Source organism: Dipodomys merriami, unplaced genomic scaffold, assembly GCF_024711535.1.
Source record: "Dipodomys merriami isolate MVZ:Mamm:240054 unplaced genomic scaffold, mDipMer1.0.p SCAF_18, whole genome shotgun sequence".
In the NCBI taxonomy this organism is placed as follows: Eukaryota; Metazoa; Chordata; class Mammalia; order Rodentia; family Heteromyidae; genus Dipodomys; species Dipodomys merriami.
In genome coordinates this window covers 5,272,237-5,279,796 of record NW_027203159.1, presented here as the reverse complement: position 1 = coordinate 5,279,796, position 7,560 = coordinate 5,272,237, and the positions used below count along the sequence as shown (strand labels likewise).

The following is a 7,560-nucleotide window of genomic DNA, read 5'->3' as shown; positions in this document are numbered from 1 at the left end:
CTTACAAATGGCACTATGCCATTATTTCTAATAGAAAATAGAATTCCATTGTGTTTAGGAGCTGGGAAGGTGGCTCAGTGGTAGAGAGCTTGCCTTGCATGCCGGAGGCCCTGGGTTTGATTCCTCAGCACCACATAAGCAAAATAAATAAATAAATAAATAAAAGAAAGAAAGAAAAAAAAAAGAATTCCATTGTGTTTATACCCCACATTTTCTGATCCAATAATCTACTCTCAGTCACTTTGCCATTCTAATGGAATGTGGTTAAATTTCAGTGTTGACTTTATTTGGCTTGGTTTTATTGTCAGACACATTGAGCATTTCTTCATATGTCCTTTGGCCATTGTCAATTAGCCATCAGAGAAGTCTCTCTTTAAATATTTAACTTCTTTTCATAGAGTGGGGTTATTGTTCAGGGTTTTTTTGGGGGGATATTTGACTCGTTGAATTTTGATTATATTTCAGCTCTAAGACCCTTTTTATCTTTCTTGGCTAGTGAAGATCTTCTCCCAGTCTTTTGGCTTTTTATTTACCTACTTACTTATGTCCTTTGTTATAAAGAATCTGTTCAGGTTCAAGAAATATAGTTGGTCTAACGTTTCTTTGACTTGATGCATTAGTGCATTTGCAATGAGAAAGTTTCAATCTGTTCTACGAGACCTAGTATCTCTCTATTTCTTCCATTCTGAGTGATTTGTTTAAACTCGAGGTCTGACTCATTAGGAACATGTTCTGATACAGGGTGATGTATAATCTAACTTTCAGCTTTTATACGAATTTATTGAGTATTACAACACTATTTATTGAATATTGTTTTTGTCTTACTGCATTTAACCTGCTTATATTTAACTTACCTTATGAAGAGTCACAATTTTTTTCCTTTGTACTGGCATTTAAAATTGTTATGTATCCAGGTCATCCAAAGAGGATTGCAAGAGCTAAATTGCTATGTATATCTGAACAAGAGGATTAGGGTAGAAAAATTAGGGTAAAAAGAACCCCATGAAACATGAGGTTTATCATGGTTGGTAATTTAAAAAAATACTATGTAGGGGCTGGGAAGGTGGCTCAGTGGTAGAGCACTTGCCTTGCATGCATGAGGCCCTGGGTTCAATTCCCCAGCACCACATAAGCAAAAAGAAAAAAGCCAGAAGTGGCACTGTGGCTCAAGTGGTAGAGCGCTAGCGTTGAGCTGAAGAGCTGAGGGACAGTGCCCAGGCCCAGAGTTCAGGCTCCTCGACTGGATCCAAAACAAACAAACAAACAAAAAAATACTATGTAAAACTGATTCTTTTTACTTGCCTTTTTCCTTTATTTTTCATAGGGTTTCCCCCTTCTTGTCTTTATATTTGAATTTGGTAGCCTATGGACTATATAAACTTTAATGTGATTAGGGCAAAGAAGAGGAATCAAAAATTTTTGAGATAGAGGACAACGGGTGAACCAATGCCACAAAATTCCTCACAAGACAATATGTTGGAAATAGCATTTCCAACAAGGGCGGTGGAGTTTTGAAGTAGGATAAAGTGTAAGAAAAATGAGGGCTAAGGTAACACGTGACAAGAAAACGAGTCACTGCCGTACATACGTAATTATAATCACTCTGTACACTCAGGTTTTCCTGAGTCTACAGATTCTAAACTATCCTTCCCAAATTAATGTTGAATTCATTCTTGCTCACAATTTCTGAATAAAAACCAAGAAACACTTGCAATTATACAATAGGTGCACAAATAAGCCCATACAAAGGAACCCTCCCATTTCAACACGAATAATAAATATGAGCCACATTCTCACATCTTTAACTTCCTCATCTGTACCCAAAAGATTCAACTCTATGTCTTGCATAGGAGTCTTAACAACAATTTTTACAAAGTGGATCTTCCTAAAATATCCTTCAAAAATTATTCCATTTTGCATGAGGAATGTTTTGGACCACAGTGCCAAGTCTACTATAAGTATGTGGAGGCATATATATGTGGGGAAAATTACACACGAATTGAATATGAACATAGTAATGAAATATGGTTCCAGAAAAGTGTTTTTATTACACTCTACAGATACAGTCCACTCTTTCTTGGAACATTTTAGAATGCCAAAGTTGCATATCCTCATGCCGTAAAAAACAAAACAAAAACACATTTTTAGCACAAAATCATGCTAGCTTCACAAACTGCACTTTGCCCCCTCAAAAGAATAAGTTTTGAATGGTATTTTGTGTTCACATACATTATCTGTTCTTTTCTGCCACATATTTGGAAAGAACTCCCAGAATCCTTGTTTAGATGAGATTATACTTGGAAATCAATGAGATGGATGAGAAGCTTTATAGTAAGAATTATACTTTAGAATGTTGATTGAAAAATCCCTTTGAAATTTTAATGGCCATTTTATATGGGAATACATATTTGGTATAAGATTTTTATAAGAGGACTAATACCATTACAGTTTTTATGTATTCATTATACAATATATCCAATTATATCAATATATGAATTGGAAGATGATATTCACAGGCAAACGTAAAAACAATGAATTATGATTTGTTCTCTATTGGGAAACAAATGTAGATTTTGATGTAATTATTGGAGTTTCTATATTCCAACATTACCATGTCTATGTGGATAGTGACATGGTGAAATCCAATAAGGACATAAACACCCGGCTTTGCTTCTGTATTCAAGATAAGGGTGAATAGAGATTTAATTGGTAGTAGACGTTAAAATGAATTCATTTGGTTGAGTGAGCATCACAATATATTAATAAATGTAAAATGTAAATGAAACAATGAGAAATGGTTTGAACTCATGGTTTGTTCATAGAATGTTTCCTGCAAAGAAATAGAAAAAACATTATTTTACTTTCTGTGGAGAACACTAGAATATATATAGTTGTACTTTGTATATAAACAAGAACTTCACTTGCAGTTCGAGAGATATTCAAAAACTAATGAGAGCACATCATCAGCTATTTTCAAAAAATTTCTTACTTACTTCCACTTCCCTTTCCATTGAAATTTGATCGTTGAATACAAACCTCACAAATTACACTTGGACACTCTCTGCCTCAACACATTCAAACTTCATTGCACATTTGAAATATGACGCTAGCCAATCTGATACTTCAGCGATTATTTTCCAGTTCTTCAAAATTTACTCTGTCACCCATTCAGGCTCAGCCATATCTTGGCACAGTTTCTGAACGAGATTTCTTGTAATATAACCATGGATGTATCATGCATCCAGAAAAATAGGAAGAAAATCCATAGTGGTTTTACTATATAATGTTATTGCAATGAACTTACCACTCAATTTCAATATTTGTGAATGGATGCATAAAAACAAACCACAAAGAGGGATTGTTTTATGAGATCTATCCTACCAAAAGATACATGCTTTATGGTAGGTTAGTAAAATATGAAGGGATACAATACAAATACCTTCAGGTACAGTTACAAGACATATTCTATGCCTCAAACAAATAAACGGCTTTTCCATTCTTATGTGTGGACAAAACAAATGCTATTGTGAAGTCACAAGGACATTTTGGAGTGGTATCAGGTAAATATATCCAGCAGATCAGAAAAATAATTAGCCTTTAAGACAAATATGCATGTCACCTTTCAGTATGAACATTGAAACATTGGACTTTAAAATGAACATAGAAAATTTCCATTAACTAAGGGTAACGTTCCTACATTAACACTGCTTTCTCAAATATGTATGGTTATGAGAATTATATGCCAGGGACATACCAACGTTTGGAAAATATCACTTGGATCGAGCTTAGGGATCAATCGAAGACACATGAAAAAATCCATGATAACCTGTTATTAATTTTTGTCATGACTGAGCAAAATCAAGAATTGAAGGCAGGAAAAATACCCTCACTTTTCAATTACACAAAACATAGTAATGTGCCCAGCATCGACTTATAGGTGTTGAAACAGAGTAGGAAAAAATGTACAACATTTTAGTTTGCACACACACAGACACAAAATTTGCATCTACAAATGGACAGGTAAAAGAAATATCTGATTACAGACATAAATCAGCTCACACACACATATAAATATATATAAATGTACATATATATTTGCATATGTGTGTGTGTGTGTGTGTGTGTGTGTGTGCCTATAATGGCAAAGCTAGGGTTGTATAAATCTTGAAGAGACAAATCAACAAGTAGCCTGGTCTCCTACACTGTCACAGATTCTCATGAATTTTCAGGTTCTTTACTCTTATCTACTGTTTAGATCCAGAGAAATTATAATTCCATAAGTAAGACATTTTTGCATGAGGGAAGAGAATTAGTAATCCCATTGGGTCACATTATGTGTTCTAATAACCAATGAAGTAAGGAAATATCACTGCCCCATTAAACATTACTCTAAAATTCATAGAGAAAATACATGATATTATGAGTAGGGAGTGAATAAAATCTAACTGGCTCTTATGTGGAAGGAAAAAATTCAGAGATTTTGGAAATACCAGGCAGTATGGGACATTGTTGATGCATATTACATTACATTCCTGTCTTTGGTTATTGTTCTTGTTGGTCATTGGGATTGAACTTTGGGCTTGGGCATGGTCCCTGAGCTCTTCAGAGCTCAAATGTTCTACCACTTGAGCTAGAGAGACACTCCCAGTTTTTAGATGGTTAATTGTTGATGAGAGTTTGACAAATATTCCTGAGATCTGATCCTCAGATTTCAGCCTCTTATAGGTCCCTAAGCAACCTGTAACAGGTTTCTTTTCTCTGTAATCCAGAGTGCGCTGAAGACTTTTGAGCGTCTTTGTTCCCAATATTCATGCACACGGCAGGTCTATGAGTAACCATGGTTTTCCTTAAGGAGAATGCTCTCTATACTATCGAATTCGAAGGAATTAATTCCAGAAATGAATCTGAAAAAAAATTTTCACTTCATTAATCTATAATTACATCCTTATGTGTCAGACACGCGAGATGCAAGAATTAACATTATCACCTGGCCTGGCTCAAGTGTGGTTTTCTACCTCAGAATTGTTTCCCAAGACATATTCATTTTCCTCTGCATGAGAGAGGATGAGAAACACCCTAACCCAAAGAATAAATATATTCTGTTGATCAAACACTAAATTAATAGGTTCAGTTTGTAAACAGGATGAGTTTTAGTCCTCGCTATAATCTTCATGAATTAGCAAATTATCATCAGATAAAAGGGTGAATTTATCTATTACTATTACTCATCCTCAGCAAAATCTTTACCATATAAACTGCCAATTCATCCTTCACATAATATTATAATATGTTTGACATACAACAGACAATTGAAGACAAATATTTAGTATGCTTACTACCTTTCCACAGGAAGAATATATGAGGCCTGACTGTGATGACAGGCTCACATAAATTCTCCTTGGTCTTACGTTGAATGCGTTTTTTTTCTTAATTTTACTAGACTGATCAGATGAGAAAATTCTTAACATTATCAATACATCTAGAATCTATTGTCTCAGTTATAAAAAGAAAGAGGTCTCATATCGGCAAGCAAGACTAATTACATGATTCAAAATTAAATAAAGGCTCATGAAGAATTCCAAGAAAAGCCAATTACTCTTCACTTTTTAATGTGTTTGCCATCTTACCATGTCAGAGAGCCTTGATGTTTTCAAATTCCAGAAAATCAAAAATATAATCTATTTTGTGACTCTAGAAGGACAAGTTCATTCTAGCAATTAAAATTCTTTCAACAATGTCATAACTAATCACAAAGAGATAGCATAACTTTTGTAGTTGCACAGCTCATTTTGAATATCCAATCTATACCATACCAATGTATATTTATACTTCATACAGGAATGTGAAAGATGAAATCATGTATGAGTTGCTGCTAAAATATACTTCTAAATACATTTTATTAATATGTATCTTTGCAAAGTGCAAATTGTAAATCATCTCAAGAATCTCCTCAAATATTTTATACTAATTTGTGGAGAAAATTTAAATCAGATAGACATTCGTATAATATTCTTTAATGAATTTCAGAAGGAAGACATGGTAACCCACCCATAAGTCTGTACATTTATCAATTACCAGTGGAAGATACTTCCATTTACATTATCATAATTGATGTGATGAGTGAATCCTGAATTCATGAAAATGGTTATAAAAATGTTGGCCCAACATAATACTGTTATGTATGGCTTCCCGTATTTAAATTGATTATAACAGAATGAGAAGAACATTCAGATAAGCTAATTCTGATTTAAAGTAATTTGGGTGATTACAATCTTATTGGTCCTAGTGAAACTATACTTGACTTTTGCCACCAATTACAGAGAGCAATCCAAACTTCATTTGTAGTGAGCACAATATATGGGTATATGGAACAGAGTTTGTTATTCATTTATTCATTTATCCTATTTCTTTACTTTGAATTTTATCAGAAAATAGGACATCACAAGGAAATTATTTTCTTTACCTGTTGTTGCCAGATGATTTGCTTGTGCCCCAAACAAAACTTGGGCTAGGATCTTCCAAGGATTCTGCCAAAGGGAGAATTACATACTTGATCGAGGTGCTAGCTTAGATTGGCTCTAACATTATACATCGATAAAGAAAAACAGCAAGGTTGATGGCCTTAAGAGCCTTCCAAGAAACTTTTAGCTGGATAATAAAGGTTGAAAAGAATGAGTCCTTAGCCATGTGCAAAAACATATCATTTAAATGTTTCACATGGTTTTTAATCAGTTAAGAATGCATATTATCATATATGTTATTGATATTAGCATACAAGACAATCCAAGTTGAACAAAGATTTTTAATTTCACTGCTAAAGGAAGAAAGCATACAACAGCACAAAGTAAGTTGAGATTCAATAATGGAAATTACAGAAAGTTCAACAAGCTTTTTACCTTTATCCCAGTCTTCCTCAGAGGAAACATATTGCCATGTACTTTCAGAACTCTTGTATTGTTTCTCGTTCCATATGATGTTATCTACAAACAAAGAGATAACTAACATCACAGAAGTATACAGGTGCAAAGGGCCTACATTGAGTTGGATTGTGTTTTATTATCAGGCTTACCTACATCATCTTCAAGAGAAATTTTGTCCATACAAGTTGCAATATGTTCAGTGAGTTGATCTCGTGGTACCAGGTGGCGAGCATTAAAGGGACAAGTAGCCAATTTGGCAGCAATATCAGGATGATTCTGTATGACAAAAGTTTAAATATGAAGAAACATTTTCAAATTTTCTCTTTTTAGATTACTTTGTGCAGGATATCAACCACGGGCTTGACAACACAGTATAAGTACTGTGCTAGTACTTCCTTTATTAATACACATTTTTTATTGTAAAGTTATTTTACACAGGGATTACAGTTATATGAATAAGGTAATGAGTTCATTTCCTATAGGGCAGTGTTACTCCCTCCTGTGTTTTTCCCCTAAGACCTCTTACCTCCCCATCTACCCAACTCCTTCCTTCTACTGCTACTTGCCACGCACCAAATTTGTAAAGTTCATTTTCAACATAGTGTCTCATATATTTCATTGTTAAAATGGATCAACCTGT

The 7,560-nt window shown here is 34.0% G+C and overlaps 1 long non-coding RNA gene across 1 annotated transcript; it reads right to left on the bottom strand.

Moving 5' to 3' along the window:
- Nucleotides 1-2,724: 2,724 nt before the first annotated feature.
- LOC138829951 (uncharacterized) lies at nucleotides 2,725-6,985 on the bottom strand. The gene is made up of 3 exons (XR_011372810.1): nucleotides 6,897-6,985; nucleotides 6,464-6,527; nucleotides 2,725-2,830 (listed from the first exon to the last, which is right to left on the bottom strand). It is a non-coding gene; the product is annotated as an uncharacterized lncRNA (long non-coding RNA).
- Nucleotides 6,986-7,560: the final 575 nt, after the last annotated feature.